The sequence below is a fragment of the Rhinopithecus roxellana genome, chromosome 13 (assembly GCF_007565055.1).
Source record: "Rhinopithecus roxellana isolate Shanxi Qingling chromosome 13, ASM756505v1, whole genome shotgun sequence".
In the NCBI taxonomy this organism is placed as follows: domain Eukaryota; kingdom Metazoa; phylum Chordata; class Mammalia; order Primates; family Cercopithecidae; genus Rhinopithecus; species Rhinopithecus roxellana.
In genome coordinates, this window is record NC_044561.1 from 13,972,135 (window position 1) to 13,990,080 (window position 17,946).

Here is a 17,946-nt window from a genome sequence, read left to right on the forward strand (position 1 = left end):
CTGTGAGCTGGCCTCTGAGTCATCTGCTCGTCCACTCGCTCACTCACTTCCAGGCTGCCCAGCAGCTCTGGGTGCTGGAGGTACAGCAAAGGGGGTACTAGACAAAGTCTTATGTGTGGCTGGTGTGAGACACACTGCTAGAGTCAGGAGACAGGGCTTCCCTTTCATTTACACCTGGACACTTGGCTTTCTCTGTGGGGAATCCCAGTGCTAGAATGTTCCAGCCGGGGCCTTGTTCTAATGACCCACTTTCATGGGATCATGGCAAGGACACTTCTCCCGGCAGCACCCTGACATACCCTTATTAGGGCTGATCTGTTCCTTTTGCTTAAGACGTTGCTTCCTGTTAAATTCGGATATACCCACCAGAGGAGAACGCACAGAGCCTCATCCATCATGATACTGAGTTTTTTATCGGGATGATTTGTTCCAGCGCTCAGTACAGAGCCTGGCACAGAGAAGCATTTGCTAAACAGATACAGACCAGTCCACTCACTCTGTAAATATGGGTGCAAATGCCCACTATCTGTCAAGCACTGGGCTAAGCAGGAAGATGTGGAGATAAACCAGATGCAGTATTGCTGACCTCAAAGAGCACAGGTTGCAGTATAACCCGACTGAGAAGTGCCATCTGGGAGGTCACTCCAATTTTCTGAGTATCGGGTATCAGTAAAAGTTATCTACTCAACTGAATTGGACCAAATGCTAAAACATCCTCAAAGCATAGTCCAATGTAGGGCCGAATGTGGTGGCTCACGCCTGTAATCCCAACATTTTGGGAGGCCAAGGAGGGCCGATCACCTGAGGTCAGGAGATCAAGACCATCCTGGCCACCATGGCGAAACCCTGTCTCTACTAAAAATACAAAAAATTAGCCGGGCGTGGTGGTGGGTGCCTGTAGTCCCAGCTACTTGGGAGGCTGAGGCACGAGAATGGCATGAACCCAGGAGGCAGAGCTTGCAGTGAGCTGAGATCGCGCCACTGCACTGCAGCCTGGGTGACAAAGTGAGACTCTGTCTCAAAAAAAAAAAAAAAGAAAAATTAGCTGGGTGTGGTGGTGCATGCCTATAATTCCGGCTACTCGGGAGGCTGAGACAGGAGAATCACTTGAACCCGGGAGGTAGAGGTTGTAGTGAGCCAAGATCGAGCCATTGCACTCCAGTCTGGGCAACAGAATGAGATTCCATCTCAAAAAAAAAGTTAAAAAAAAAAAAAACACAGTCAAATGCATCTAACACAGGTTACACTTTCCCTTAATGGCCCAGAAAGCCCACTAGGACTCTGAAACATGCCAGGGTCCATGTCAGGCGCAGCTGCCCTCAGGTGTATCCACCTGTGAGGTCACACTTATTCCAATTTCACAGGTGAGACAACTGAGACTCAGGAAGTTCCCACGGCTAGGAAATGGCAGAGCTGGGGAGCAAACCCAGGCTGGTGTGACCCCACAGTCTATGCTCTTTCCAGACAGCCCAGCTCTTGGTTTCCAAATAGAATGTCCACCCGGTAAGCTTCCACCTCCATCTCATTGGCCAGAAGCAGGTCACGGGGTCACTCTGGCCACAGAGGAGTCTGGGAGGTGAGTGTGTTCACTGGGCTGCATGGACATAACTGGCACTCTTTATTTAGACAGGAAGAAGGAAAGGGGGACATGGATGGGCAACTTTGCTGCATCTGCTTCATTTTCTAATTTTTTTTGTATAGACAGGGTCTTGCTACATTGTCCAGCCTGATCTCAAATGCCTGGCCTCAAGCAATCCTCCCACTTCCTCCTCCCAAAGCGCTGGGATTATAGGCGTGAGCCTCTGTGCCCAGCCTCTGCCTCATTTTGGATGATGATGCTCAACACTGCCATAAACATCATCATTATTATGATGGCCATTACCTGCCTGTCTCCAGCATACTCCCAGACCCGGGTTAGCAGGGCAGCTTCCCCTACCCCTGCCCACCACGCACACAGACCCCACAGGAAGGATCCCCAAATCCCCAACTCAACCACAAGTCATAGGCCATGGGGGCTCCTCGCCAAGCTCTGGGCCACGACAGCCCAGGAGGGATCCAGGATGGGCCCAGATGGGGTTCCCAGCCCTGCCCCTCCATCAGCCCCAGTTCCAGCAGGGGCAGCTGCTTTGAGAGCAGTTGGCTGCAGACAGCACCTGGTGATAGAGCAGATCTCACTCGATGCCCTCTGCTCTCTCTCTCTCTGCTTCCCCCTTGAGTTACCTGGCAGCCTTCACTCCCCAGTCTCATGCCCCCTCTCCCCACCTCTCCTACTCATCAATTCCTCCCCATTGCCTCTCTCCCTCTCTCCCTCCTCCCCTTTCTTCTCTCTCTTCTGTTTTCTCTTCTCTCCCTTCTCTGTTTCCTCCTCTCTCTCTCTCTCTCTCTCTCTCTCTCTCTCTCTCGACCACAGCACCGATGCTAACATGGATTGAGGCTTTACCGTCTGCCAGGCACCAGACTCTTCCTTTGTAGCATCATCTCATTTAATCAGCAAAGCCATGACAAGAGGCAGGAACTATCCCTGCTCCCATTTTACAGATGAGGAAACTGAGGCATAGAGAGGCTAAGTAAATTGCCCAAGATCACAGACCCAGTAACGGCAGAGCAGGGGTTCAAACCACGTGTTCTGGCTCCTTACCCTCCAACTCTACCGCCCATGGCTTCCTCCAAGGCCTGCACTGGGCTCAAGGGGCGCCATCCTGAAGGAGGAATTCACAAGCAGTAGGGGAGGCAGAGCCATGAACAAGTGCAAGGACCTGGCAGACTGGACAGACAAGAGCATCCCCTGTGGGCCCCCACTGTGCAGGCGGCTCAGGGTTGGAAGCAGAGGAGCTGTTACCAGAAGGTGGTCTGAGCAGGCTGCATTTGGAGAGGTGGAAAGGTGAGGAAGAAGTCCAGGCAGAAGGCACAGCTCGAGGGTGTGAGCAGGTTCGGGCAGGAAAAGATTCACAGGCCAGACCAGGGTGAGGTAGGCACAGCACTGGTGTGGCCCTGAGCACAAATTTTGCACGTTGGGGCCAGACACGGTGGCTCACGTCTGTAATCCCAGCACTTTAGGAGGCCGAGGTGGGAGGATTGCTTGAGGCCAGGAGTTTGAGACCAGTCTAGCCAACATGGCAAAACCCTGTCTCTACTAAAAATTTTTTTAAAATTAGCCAGGCGTGGTGGTGCACATCTGTAACCCCAGCTACTAGGGAGGGTGAGGTAGGAGAATCGCTTGAACCTGGGAGGCAGAAGTTGCAGTGAGCTGAGATCATGCCACTGCACTCCAGCCTGGGTGACAGATTTTTTTTTTTGCACCTTGGGCGCCTTGCTCGCCTCACCCTCATGTGGCAATCGAACGAGTGGCAGTTTAATGAGGAATGGCGAGGAAGGTGCAGGGCTGGGCTGAGGAGTGCTGAGAGGGAGGGTGTGGTTCCCAGGCTGAAAAGCAAAAGCCACCTCCATGGCTGCCCAGAGGAGGATGCAGTTTCCAGAGCTGTGAAAGTGGGGCCCAAAGGCCAGGGCAGGAGCTAGGACCCCATGAGAAGGGGGACCAAGGACACGTACCCTCACCTCACCCTCCTGCCACTGTCCAATCTCTAATGTTCCCATGGCAAACCCAATGGAAAACAAACAGAGCCCACTGATGCCTCCTGTCGGGGGCAGAGTAGTGGCCCCAAAAGATGTTCATGGACAAATCCCTGAAACCTGTGAACATGGCGCCTTCCATGGCAGAGGTGCAGATGAGATCCAATTAAGATGGGGAGATTATTTGGGGATTATCAGGATGAGCCCAATATAATCACAGTCATTAAAGGAGGAGGCAGGAGGCAGAGCCAGAGAAAGGAGAGATGGTGACAGGTCCAGAGGGTGGGAGGGAGAATCGGAGGAGCGTGGAATGGGATATGCTGCTGGCTTTGAAGATGGGCTTAGAGGCCCTGAGCTAAGGACTGTGGCAGCCTCTGGAAGCTGGGAAAGGCGAGGAAACTCGGGTAGGGATTACAGCCAGGCTGCCTTCCTAGGACAGGGTCCTGACCCAGAATGGCCTGTGGCCCTGCCCCAGTGGGTTTGGACATGGGAAGGTGATGCAGGGACAGAGAGCCAGGGCTGGGGAGAGCTGAGCAGCTCTGCACAAGAGTAGAGGGGAGAATTGAGGAGGAGAGGGCACGAAGCCAGGGAGATGGAAAAAGGCCAGGAGCCCCAGCCCATGAGATGTCCAGGGTGCAGTGGCCGTTGGCAAACGAGTAGAAACAGCAGGGTCCCCTCATAGAAAACGTGAAGCCCCCAGGTGCCCCTTCTGCCCAGCTTTCAATAAAGCCTTGCATGTTAAGAGAGGGCTTTGGTGGAAACCGAGGAAGGGGCTGAACTCCGAGTCTGGATGCTGTCACATATGACAGACAGCGTGTGGAGGCAGTGGCAAGGCCTGGAAGCTGCAGGTCAGGGAAGCAGGAGCCTGAAGCCTTCGGGGCCACGTGGTCTGCGGGTGGGGAGGCTGTTAAGAGCTGGATCCGCTGGGCGCGGTGGCTCACGCCTGTAATCCCAGCACTTTGGGGAGGCCGAGGCGGGCGGATCATGAGGTCAGGAGATCGGGACCATCCTGGCTAACACGGTGAAACCCCGTCTCTACTAAAAATACAAAAAATTAGCCGGGCGTGTGGTGGGCGCCTGTAATCCCAGCTGCTTGGGAGGCTGAGGCAGGAGAATGGTGTGAACCCAGGAGGCGGAGCTTGCAGTGAGCTGAGATCGGATCGTGCCACTGCACTCCAGCCTGGGCGACAGAGCAAGACTCCGTCTCAAAAAAAAAAAAAAAAAGAGCTGGATCCAGGCCGGGGAGGGCAGGGGTCCCAGACACCATCTGGGACCCATAGGGGCTAGTCATTTTCCCTCCAATTTTTTTTTTTTTTTTTTTTTTTTTTTGAGATGGAGTTTTGCTCTTGTTGCCCAGGCTGGAGTGCAGTAGCGCAATCTCGGCTCACCGCAACCTCCGCTTCCCAGATTCAAGTGATTCTCCTGCCTCAGCCTCCCAAATAGGTGGGATTACAGGCATGCGCCACCATGCCCAGCTAATTTTTGTATTTTTAGTAGAGATGAAGTTTCTCCATGTTGGTCAGACTGGTCTCGAACTCCCGACCTCAGGTGATCCGTCCCCCTCGGCCTCCCAAAGTGCTGGGATTACAGGAGTGAGCCACCGTGCCCAGCCATTTCCTTCCATTTTCATTCAACTGTGGGAAGCACAGCAAAAAATACCCTCTCCTTTGCCCTCTCAAGCAGACAAGCCCGAGAAGTCACCCAGCAGGCCTGCAGCAGAGGCAGGACTAGAACCCAGACCTCCGCCTCCAAGGCCAAGTTAGGGAGGCTGGCAGGGGCCGCCCACTGGGTCTCCTCCTCCCTCTGCCTGCCCCTCCTGGCCAGGGTTGTGTCACACTCAGACCCACTGTTCCACGGCTTCAGGGGACAGGCCCACAGGACAAAGGCTGCAGCAGGAGGACCCAGGAACAAAGCTGCTGCTGGGTGGACCAAGTTCAAAAATAAGCCTGACTCCCCGAGAGTCTGGTCACCATGGCAACGGGCAAGTTGTTCTGCAGAAGCCTCCTCACTGAAAGGCCCAATGGCCACTGCCTTCTTCTTCCCCTCCCCGAGGAATCAAGTCCCACCAGCACCAGGAGGAGCCTCCTACCAGGACCAGCCCCCACGGTGGGCGTCTTCACACATGCACATGCTGTCCCACCGAGGCCCCACCGTGGCCCTGAGAGACAGCCATGGTCATCGTCACTCTACACACTGGACCCCTGGGGCTCTGAGACAGGAGTCCTTACCAGGGTCACACACAGCTCAGGTCTGTCTGCCTCCAGGTCCAGCAATGCACAGCAAATTGGGAGGCCTGGATTCAAACTCCCATCTCCCTCCCTGCCTGCCAGCCTCCCTGCCTCCCAGCCTCCCAGTCTCCCAGCTTCCCTGCCTCCCAACCTCTTCCTCATTCCTTTTTTTTTTTTTTTTTTTTTTTTTGAGATGGAGTCTTGCTCTGTCGCCCAGGCTGGACTGTAATGGTGCTATCCCAGCTCACTGCAACCTCCACCTCCCGGGTTCAAACAAAGCAATTATCCTACCTCAGCCTCCTGAGTAACTGGGACTACAGGCACCTGCCACCATGCCCAGTGAATTTTTGTATTTTAGTAGAGACACAGTTTTGCCATGTTAGCCAGGCTGGTCTTGAACTCCTGACCTCAAGCGATCCACCCACCTCGGCCTCTCAAAGTGCTGGGATTACAGGTGTGAGCCACTGCGCCCTGCCTCCTCGTTCCTTCTGGGACTCAGTTTCCCCCTCCCACCCAAAGCATTGTCAGGGTAGGGATGGGGACAGTTGTGCATCCTTCCCAGGCTATCAGTGGTGAACAGGCATGATCACCCATGAGCAGGAACTGTGGGACTGTTGTCATATTCTCCTGCCCTCAGGATTTCATTACAGCAGTGTCCCGCATGGCATTCACTAACAGTTCCTCCCTGTGGGGTATAGGTGGTGTCAGACAGGCTGTGGTAGTGAATGCCCAAGCTTTCTCATCCCACTTCTGGGGACGGGCCCTGTCCCGCCTGGTCACAAAAGTAGGAGATGATCTGGACCTCACCAATTGACCTTGGCATCTCATCTCTCTGGCAACTGTGATTGGTCCAGGAGGTAATGACTGAATAGCCAATCAGAGAGCTCCCCTGGGACCGATAAACGGATACTGAGAGAAAAAAGCTCTTGCTCTCTTGGCAGAGAGGGTGGGGAGTTCAAGTTGCTGACTTGGGACTTCCATGGGGCCTTGACCCACATACTGTGTAGAAGATGTATCATCAGGGTTCAGTGACAGACAACGGAATCCATTCCAGCTAGTAGGAAAAAAAAGGAGATTTTTTTTTAAAGCATATTATTACTAAGTGCCTGAGCATCCAGGAAAGCCACCCAAAACCCTGCAGAATTGGGCTAAGATGCCAAGGCTCCTGCCTTCACTGGGAAGCTGTGGAATTGGGAAGCCACCATTACAACTGCCAGCTCCAGAATTATGCCTGCATTCTGCTACCAACCATACAGCAAAATGGATGCTCGGATGCTCTGTGCCCTGCCTCTCTCCCCACGAAACTCAGTTCCAAATTCTAGTCTTGTGCGTGTGCCTTCAATGGCAGGATTTCCATGCCATCAGAAGCACTAGCTGCAAGACGGTCTGGAAATGTGGTTAAGTTTCCCAGCCTCTGCAGCACAGGAAGGGATGCCACATGGGATCCCTTGAGCCTAAGGGACCTTGGGGCCATTTAGTGGCTGCCGCCCACAGGGCTTGAGGGGAAGGACCTCACCACAGGCTCCAGTCCCCGGCCCACTGCCTCTAAGAAAAGGGATGGGGAGGGTGGGGTAGGGGAGAATATTCCCAGCCTGTGGCACCAAATGTGCTCAGCCCTGGGTCCTGCAGATGGAAAAGTAGAAATGAAGCCTTGCTTGGCTGCTTCCCCCTCTCCTGCAGGATCCACCCCCAAGAAGGGGCAGAGGACAGAGTGGGGATATGAGGACAGAAGAGCAACTTACATACACCAACAACGGCAACACGTAACAACCAATGCCGTTAGGCATTCCCAATGAAATGAGAGACCCCCCAAGGTCCCCAAAGGCAGCCTGGGTTAGGAGAGGAGCACTGGACTAAGAGCCAAGGGGTCTGGGTTCTGACCCAGGGGAAGCCCCTAACAGGCTGTTTGTGAGCATGCCACATGCCCTCTCTGGGCTGTGGTCAGAGAGGTTGCAGTCAGGGCTGTGATCTCATCTGAAGGCTGGATGGTGGTGTTATAGATGGTGATGTTATACATGGTCTCATCTCTAATACGGATGGTGACTTGATACTGCCTGGATCCTCTCGGGCTCCAAGGGCTGAAGTTCTATCATGCAAAGGGAATCAAGGGGCCAGGCCCAGTGGCTCACACCTATAGTCTCAACACTTGGGAGGTGGAGGCAGGAAGATCTCTTTGAGCCCTCGAGTTTGAGGCCATCCTGGGCAATATAGTAAGACCCTGTCTCTACAAGAAATTTAAGAAATAAGCTAGGCATGGTGGTGCATGCCTGTAGTCCCAGATACTCTAGGAGCTGAGGTGAGAGGATCCCTTGAGCCCATTGGGTTGAGGGTGCAGTGGGCCATGATCACACTACTACACTCCAGCCTGAGCAACATTGTGAGACCCTGTCTCAAAAAACAAAGAGGATCAAGGATGATGGGATAGAGACAACCTAGGGGGTTCACTTGGGGTCCCTCATCTGCCCCCAGAGACACTTGCCCCCAGCAACCCTCACCCTCCCAGCTCTCCTGAGTGCCTGATTTCCTGGTCTCCCTCTAGGACCTCCCATCTCTAGCCTCACACAGTGCTGCCTGGCCCCAATCCCTGCCCCCTCCACTCTCCTCCAGCCTCCCACCCTGACACAGAGCCAGATGAGGCTAGACCAGGCTGGACTTGTGGAAGGGGCTGAGCAGATGGCCAGGGCCAGGGACTAGATAGCGACTGGGAATTATTCACCTCACTCCAGGGGCTGGTGTTAGAGTCTGGGCCCTTGTCTTCCTCCCGAAGGAAGTTGGAGGAGATACTTCCAGACTCCATGCAGCAGCTCTCTGGTGCTACTCCTCCTTGCTCTGCTCTACTGACAAGGAGCACGTTCTGTGTGCGGGCTGTGAACAGAACCGTCACATACTACTTGGGCTCCCAGGCTGAGGGGCTTATGTAACTGATGCCTGCCTGCCACCTGCAATCCCAGCTAGCCCCTCTGACTTCATCTCAAAGCACAAGGCCACCCCGGTACCCACACACCAGGCCTCCATGGGATCCCGTCTCTTGAAATATCACAGAGCACTTGTTGTTTCTCATAACGCTCTCCATGCTGGCACTGACATTCTTTCTGGATCTTTCTCCCCCAAACAGGAAGAAACATGCTTTGCTCTCTGTATTCCCGGTGTCCCGGAAACCTGTGAATGCTTGGTAAATTTAGTTGAATGATCTAAAAGTATCAATAATAATAGAAACCCATAGAGAATGTAACAGGCACTAGTCTAAGAGCTATATGTACATTCATGCATTTAATGCTCACCTCACCCTTTATTGTAGGTATGGTCATTATCTCCATGACACAAATGGATGAAAGAACAAATGCCACCACGTTCCTTCTGTAGGCACTGACCTGAGAGATCAGGCTCATCACCAGGCATAAAGTGAGAGGGTGCCATGCTGAGTGTCCTCTATTATACCACCAGGAACAGGTGGGGTGTTGCTGGAAGAGGGCCCCCTGCAGGAGGAGAGGCACAGAGGGAACTGAAGTCTGGGTCGTTGTAGAGAACAGCCTCTTAAACACCACCAAACCCTTCTAAAAGAGTAGCTGGGCCTGAAGCTGGGGGGCTCTAGGAGCCAAGATCCTCAAACTCACCAGTGAGCTTGACTTTGACAGGGATGTCAGTGGGAACCTGAGGGCTGGGTGCTAGAAGCTGATGGATCCCAGAGACCAAGTCACCCAGAAATCCCATCTAATTCTAAGATTTGATGAGTCCTATATCAGGAGGAGACGAGACCCAAGAAACTATCACTGTGGTCACCTCCAGAGTGGCTAGGGACGGTCAGAGAGAAGGGGGACTGTTTTATTTTGTCTTTTCACCCATGCGCTACCCATGCAAAAAATAATACACACGTATATTTGAACTGAATATTTCTAAGAGTCTAGGCTTCTAGGCTTCCAAGATTATTACAATCATTCTGAGATCCAGACTGATTCTCAGAGACTGCTGGCAAAGATTCGGGGTTGGGCGCCCCTGGGTTTGGACCCCAGCTCCGTCCATTTCTGTGCCTCAGTTTCCTGGTGTGTAACCCAGGATGAGGATATCCACTTCCCCTGGAGCATGGTAACAATAACTCAGGCCTCCCCCAGGGTCTGGCACGCAGCAGAGCCTTTGTCCAAACAAAGCCAGTGGTGAATGCCCAGAGCCAGAGGATCCTCCACGCAGTGTCTGGGCTGCTGAATCTGAGCCAGGGAGTTTCCAGATTCCCAGGGTAGGAGGCCAGGAGGTCCCTGGGAGCGCCTGGAGAGCTGGCCTTGCAGGCCAGGCCAGGCCAGGCGGGTGCGGGAGGCTGTGGGCCTGGGCCTGGTGCTCTGGCGCCCCCTCATGGACACTGTCCTCCTCACACCCCTGGGAGAGTTGGAGAGGAGTGCCCTCTTTCATCAAAAAAATCTCCTGATTATTCGGGGTTTTTTTTAAAAGGACAAGATAAGAGTCCCCACTGGTCCTTCTGTGTCCTGCATGGAAATATGACTTAAAAAAAAAAAAAAAAAAGGGGGGGCCTGTAATCCCAGGACTTTGGGAGGTCAAAGTGGGCAGATCAGGAGGTCAGGAGTTCGAGACCAGCCTGGCCAGCATGGTGAAACCCCATCTCTAGTAAAAACACACACACACACACACACACTTAGCCAGTCATGGTGGCACATGCCCGTAGTCCCAGCTACTTGGGAGGCTGAGGCAGGAGAATTGCTTGAACCTGGCAGGCAGAGGTTGCAGTGTGCCGAGATCGCACCACTGCACTCCAGCCTGGGTGACAGCAAGACTCCGTCTCAAAAAAAAAAAAAAAAAAAGTCCCCACTGGCTGGTTTTGGGGCTTCAGGCCCAAAATACAGCATTAAGTGTTCAGAAGCTTTTGACACCTTTCGAGCCACACAATGATTAACCACAGGCACTCCTGCCCAGCAGGCACCAGGTGATCACTTCCTGGTGAAGCTCTTCACTTGTTATTTCACTGTATCCTTCCTATATTCTCTCAGCCCACACTATTATCATCCTCTTAACATCTGGGGTAACAGACCCAGGAAGATAAACTGAACTCAGGGCACACAGCTGGCAGCGGTGGCATTAGGCATCACACTCAAGCCATGGACTCCATCACTCTGTGTAAGGAGCAGTAATTTTCTCTCCCATTCTCTGCAGGCCCCTGAAAGTTACCATGTTCAGTACCAGTGCGCACTGTTCATCTCAGCCTGACCACAACTCTTCCAGACGGACTTTCATTTCCCCCATTTTTAGGGTGACCAACGGGTGTGCCTAGGGCTGAGGGCGTTCCTGGGATGCAAGACTTTCAGTGTTAACATCAGAAAAGCCCGACCCATTTTACAGACACGGAAACTGAGATTTGGAGAGGGTAATACATTCCACAACTATGAAGCATGGAGCCCAGAAATCTTGCTCCAGAATGAGACCTACTGGCTGAGAAGCACTGGGCTGAGCTGGTTCTCTAAGGACGAACAAAAAATGGCCGGGTGCGGTGGCACAGGCCTGCACTTTTTGAGGCTGAGGCGGGCGGATCACCTGAGGCCAGTTTGACACCAGCCTGGCCAACATGGTGAAACCCCATTTCTACTAAAAATACAAAAATTAGCTGGCTGCAGTGGCGCGCGCCCGTAGTCCCAGCTACTTGGGAGGCTGAGGCAGGAGAATTGGTTGAACCAGGAGGTGGAGGTTGCAGTGAGCCGAGAGCAAGCCACTAAGCCACTGCACTCCAGCCTGGGTGACAGAGCGAGACTACATCTCAAAAAAACAAACAAACAAAAAAAGGAAGAACAAAAAACAAAGGCGGGAGGGGTGAGGAGGAATGGCAGGAGAGAATCCTAGAATCTCAGGGCCCGAAACAATCAATCTTGACATCTTGAAGGCAATAATATCTCCTGAGAAGACCACCCTTGGTTGCTCCCCCAGATCCTTCACTTCTGGCTCTGAGACATTGAGTCATCTCCTCAAAGTCTTGTTGCCTCAATTTCTCATCTGTAATTTGGAGATAACAACCTTAGGGCCCAGCAGTTCACAGAAAAGACTTGACCGGGCGCGGTGGCTCATGCCTGTCATCCCAGCATTTTGGGAGGCTGAGGCAGCCACGTGGATCACCTGAGGTCAGGAGATGGAGACCAGCCTGGCCAACATGGTGAAACCCTGTCTCTACTAAAAATATAAAAATTAGCCAGGTGTGGTGGCAGATGCCTGAAATCCCAGCTACTCGGGAGGCTGAGACAGGAGAATTGCTTGAACCTGGGATGCAGAAGTTGCAGGGAGCTGAGATCGCGATACTACACTCCAGCCCCAGCAACAGAGCAAAATTCCGTCTCAAAAAACAAAACAATAAAAAATAAAGTCAAAGAAAAGAGCTGGGAACACTGGCATGCACCTGTAGTCCCAGCTACTTGGGAGGTCGAGGCGGTAGGATCGCTTGAGGTCAGGAGTTCAAAGCTGTAGTGCACTATGACTCTGTGAATACCCAGAGCTGGAGGATTCCAGTCCAGGCAATACAGAGAGACCCTGTCTCTAAAACAACTAGAAAATAAAACAGAAGATAATACGTATGAAATAGGTGGTGGTGAGCCCTGAGTAGGAGTCGGGGAGACGTCTCCACCCCCTGACCTGGAAGACCAAGTCCACCAACAGATGCTGGGTTGCCTCTACTTGACTACGCGCAGAAACAGGGAGCTTACTACCTCACAACACAGCCTTTCTGTGAGGGCAAGCCAACGCATGCAGGTTTACATATGTAAATTTTTTTAACATATGTAAAAAACTATGTACATATGTAGATAGTTTACATACAGAACACTGAAAAAGCCTTTACCTTGGGCCAGGCGGTGTTGAGTGCTTTCGCGCTATTAACTCCTTTAATCCTGGCTGGTGCAGTGGCTCACCCCTGTAATCTAAGAACTTTGGGAGGCAGAGGCAGGATAGCTTGAGCCCAGGACTTTGAGACCAGCCTGGGCAACATAGTGAGACCCCCGTCTCTAAAAAAATAATAAAATAGACCAGGCGAGGTGGCTCATGCCTGTAATCCCAGCACTTTGGGAGGCCAAGGCAGGCGGATCACCTGAAGTCAGAGGTCCGCGACCAGCCTGGCCATCATGGTGAAACCCTGTCTCTACTAAAAATACAAAAATTAGCCAGGTGTGATGGTTTGAGCCTGTAATCCCAGCTACTCTGGAGGTTAAGGCTGAAGCAGAATGGTTTGAACCTGAGAGACAGAGGTTGTAGTGAGCCAAGATCGCACCACCGTACTCCAGACCGGGCAACAGAGCAAGACTGCATCTCCAAAAATAATATGTTTTATATGTTTAAAAACATATAAAAATAAAATAAAAATAACTCCTTTAATCCTCAGCATGTGGGCAGGGGGTTGGGCTGGAGTTTTCTGTGCCAGCACAGGAGACTTCTGACTGACTTATAATGAGGCATCCTCCCTTTCTCCCTCTGCCTGTCCTACCTGAGTCTGGGCTCACCCACCCTTGAGAGAGCCTGGTCCTCTCAATTACTGATCTGCTTCCTCAAGGGAATACTTCATTGTCTCCCAGCCCTGCCCCTCCCCCGGCCCAGTCCACTGGCAGGATCAACCTGCCACCAGGGCTCCCTGAGAAGGGAGGTTCTGAGTACCCTACCCCTTCCAGCGATGAATCCGCCACCATTACCCGCCAGCCCCCACCACACTCCCCACATTGACCAGGAGACATTCCTTCACCTTCTGAGGCCCCTCCTAGGCCCAGAGGCCTCCCAGGCCAACTGTGTGTCAGGATAAGGCTGAACACTCCTACTTGATATCTGCAAAGTCCTCCCTGGGAGTGGCAGGAGCTTGAGAAGAGACCCCGGCAAAGGCTCCAGGGATCTTCAGGTCCCAGTGATGGCGTAACACAGGGTGGACACATCAGATCCTTGTCCTGTGATACCATTTATACCCACACCTCTTTCAGGCAGCTCATTTGCTCATGATGAGAGGCAGAGCCCTTGGTTTGATCCCACCGTGTGACTTTGGGGGTTATCCCACCCCTTCTGTGCTGTTGCCTCATCTGTAACAGGAGTCATAAGCCACTAACTCACAGGGTCGTGGGGAGGATGGAATCAGGGTGCTCAGCACAGTGCTCGGCACATAGGGAGTGTCAATAACTATGAGCTATTGTTACCATTCACTCCTTCCTTCATTCATTTGACAAGCATTTTTTTAGGGAAATCGACAACCTACACATGGGCTGTCAGGGAGCGGCCTAGGGCAAAGGGAAGACCCAGACATCCCTGGCCTCCAAAATCAAACCTATCCCCAGCAACCCCTCCAGGCTCGCTCCCGAATCCCCTACATGTGCCCTATGCCACAGCGAGGGGCCTTGGTTCTCTTGACTGAGCTGCCACACATTTCTGACTTCTGAGCCTTCGCTGTTCCCTCTGTCTCAAATGCCTCTCCTTCTTCCTCCGCCCCTGATGACAGATGAAGGCTGGGACCACCTAAGATATACTTAGCTGGCACTTTCCTACCTTGCATCCATGAAAACTCATTCTGTGGGCAAAGGGGACTTGCTTTGTTTTCCCTCACTGTCACTGGTCCCTCCAATCCGTTCTGCCCTAACCCCTCTGCTAGAGGCTCAACTGTGACCCTCAAAATCAGTATGTTGAAGCCCTAGCCCCCAGCACCTCTGAATGTGTGAATATTTGAATACAGGACTTTTCAAGAGGTAATGTATATTAAAATGGGGTCATAAGGGTGGGCCCTTATCCAATGGCTGGTGTCCTAAGACAACATTAGGATACAGACATGTGCAGAGGGACAACTAAGTAAGAATATGGAGAAGGCGGCCATCTACAGCCACGGAGAGGCCTTAGAAGAAACCCACTTTGTTGGCTACTTGATTTTGGACTTCCAGCCTCCAGAACAGCGAGATAAAAAATTTCTGTTGTTGAAGCTGCCTGGTTTGTGGTATTTTGTGGCTGCCCTAGCAGACTAATACACACCTGCCATCACTAGCACCCTCTAAATCCAAAGGGTATAGCACCAACTCCTCCAAATTGGCCTTTTGCAGAATTCTGGGAGAAGGTGCTAGTTAACAATCTACTACTCACAGCCAATTCTCTGACCACCCACTAAAAGGGGTGGTCAAAAAAAACTGCCTCTTGCAAAGAATTCAGTTTCCAAATAACTTTCTTCACCAACATTGTGCTAGGATGTCTTAATTACTCAGTGGAGGTAACTAACTGATCATCTGGTCTGAGGAACAGCCTGCAACACCCACTGGCCCTGCTCTCTTCTCCTCTTCAGGAGATAGGCACTAGTATTTGCCTCAGTTTACAGGTAAGGAAATTAAGGCTCAAGTGGCAGAGCTGGGATTCAAACTCAGACCATCTGGCTCCAAGTCCATGTTTTTTTTTTGAGAGACGGTCTCGCTGTCACCCAGGCTGGAGTGCAGTGGTGCAATCACAATTCATTGCAGCCTCAAACTACTGGGCTCAAGCGATCGTCCCACGTCATCCTCCTGAGTAGCTAGGACTACAGGCACACCACCACACCTGGCTAATTTTTTTTTTTACCTTTTGTAGAAATGGGGGTCTCAGCTGGTAGCAGTGGCTCACGCCTGTCATCCCAGCACTTTGGGAGGCCGAAACAGGCAGATCACTTGAGGTCAGGAGTTCGAAACCAGCCTAGCCAACATGGTGAAACCCCATCTCTACTAAAAATACAAAGAAATTAGTCAGGTGTGGTGGCGGATGCCTGTAATCCCAGCTACTCAGGATGCTTAGGCAGAATTGCTTGATCCTGGGAGGCGGAGGTTGCAGTGAGATCGCGCCAATGCACTCCAGCCTGGGCGACAGAGTAAGACTTTGTCTCAAAAAAAAAAAAAAAAAAGAGATGGGGATCTTACTATGTTGCCCAGGCTAGTCTCGAACTCCTGGCCTCAAGTGATTCTCCTGCCTCAGCCTCCTAACGTGCTGGGATTACAGGCATGAGCTACCACACCTGGCCCCAAGTCCATGTTCTTAACTGCTGTGCTTTATTGCCTCATATTTTTAGTAAAAAATGCTTGTTTTTGATCTACATATTACCAGAGTCACATTGAAAACCATCTTAATGTACTCTTTGGTCATACCATAATGTGTTAAAATCCAGACTTGACACTCCTAATTAAACATTTGTTAAACACCAAACAGACTTATTCATGTTTAAATACGTATGAAAAATAGGTCCAACACCCAAAAACATAAAACCTTCTTCCATGAGCTGGTGTTTGGAATGCTTAACTTCTGCATTTTTAAAATTCAACATTTTTGTGATTTTGTCGCTTATAGGCAAGATAATGGGGTTTTAGGCTGCTCTTTATAAGCATTCTCTAAATTACATAATTGAAGTGTGGGCCATCTTTATTTCCAATAAAGAGAAACCTAAATTGGATAGAATCTTTGCGAAGTTCTCTAACACTGGGTTTGTAAGTCCCTGTGCTCTGTGACTTCGGATCTGGTGGCTGGAAGCTCACAGGTCTGGTGAAGATCATGTGGTTGGCATGTGCTTCCTCCTCAGTGATAGCTGCTTAGGCTTCCTGCCTGACACCAGGGGCCCACAATGGGTGTAAATTAAGTCATATGTGACTAAGGACAGGCAACACGGTCTTAGTTCTCAAATCAACACAGAGGTGGTATCCGTGAAGGGAGAGAGAAACCAGGTAAAAGGACTCCATCACGAGCAAGCTTGTCTGCTCTCTCCTTCCCAGAGCCGGAATTGGAGAAGGGGTGGAGTGCCTCTCATAGTGGGAAGAGAAGAGACCCATGCAGCCAGGAGCAGAGTGGGGCAGGGAACGCAGGGGAGGCTCTGCCTCTGCGCACACGAAGGCATGAAAAGGTGAAACCTGAGATGGCAGAGGCTGAGGCAGGGAAAACCACAGGCACCCAGACCTTCCTGGGAGCACCTCTCTGGGGCCAGATCCGGCTGCTCTGATGTCTACCCTCTCAGTCACCTCAGGATGGAAGGGCTACTGTACTGCTGTGCCCTTTCTACAGATGACAGGAGGCTGAGGGGTGAAGTGCTGTGCCCGGCAGACAGAAATGTCCGCTGGGCTGCAGCCTGTAGCTGATGAGGGTAGGGACAGAGCTGAGAAGAGAGGCCTAGGGGAGCCAGGTCACAGGTGAGGGAAGAGCTCAGCCACCCTGAGTGGCAGCAGCAGCTTGGGAATCCAGTTCCCCCGGCACTCCCCGCCTCCCGAGATATCACTGAGGCCTAAGTCCAGCCCCCACTACTACTCACAGCCTGAGTGCTCCCCTCTCCGGGCCTCCCAACCCTTGCAAGAGGCTGGCTCTGCTGGTCTCCCTTCAGGCTCTCCCCTCAGCCTTTGCTTCCCCGAATGAGCAGGACTTTCCCTGGCCCCGGACCTCTCTTCATGCTGCTGCCCCAATCTGGAAGGAGACTGGCATGTTCTGAGCACAACTGCTCCTCCTAGGAACCCCCCACCCACCACGGCAAAGCCAGTCGGGTCCCCTTTGGCCTCTCAGTCCTGTGCCTGCCAGTCAGGCCACCTAACCCTGGAAACCTACCCCAGGGTCAGCCTCCCCCACCTAACGGGCACCTGCCTCCCCCAGGCCAGGACTGTCTCTGCCCAGCATCCCACTCAGACCGGGGTCAGGGACTGCCCAGAGAATGTGGCAGAAAAGATGACATGAGTGGGGCTCAGAGCCACCAGGTGTGAAGCCTGACGCTACATTCCCTCACTGTGACACCTGCCTCTCTGAGCCTCAGTTTCTCCACCTGTAAAACAGAGGTGACCACAGCAGCACCACCCACCACAGGGGGGGAGAAAAGGCCATCAGCAAAGTTGCCGCTGCAGGGTGTATCTCATGCAAGTCCCACACTCCACGAACAACCAGGACAGGAGGACCTTGGGCCTGAGATGCACACAAGTTCCCACCTGAGCAAGATGAAAGGCTGGCAGGAACCGGAGATGCAGCCTTGGACGCAAAACCTACAGCGCACCCAGTAAGGTTGCCACCCCGCCAAGAAAACAAAAGCTGTTCCAAACACTCTCAACATTATCCAAAAAGAGACGGGCTTTCAACACGAGTGAGTCAGAGGAAAGCTGATTTAGCTGCTCTCATCTCTCCATTTCCCGGAACACTATGGAGTCAGAAAGGGCTTTGAGCTGCAGGA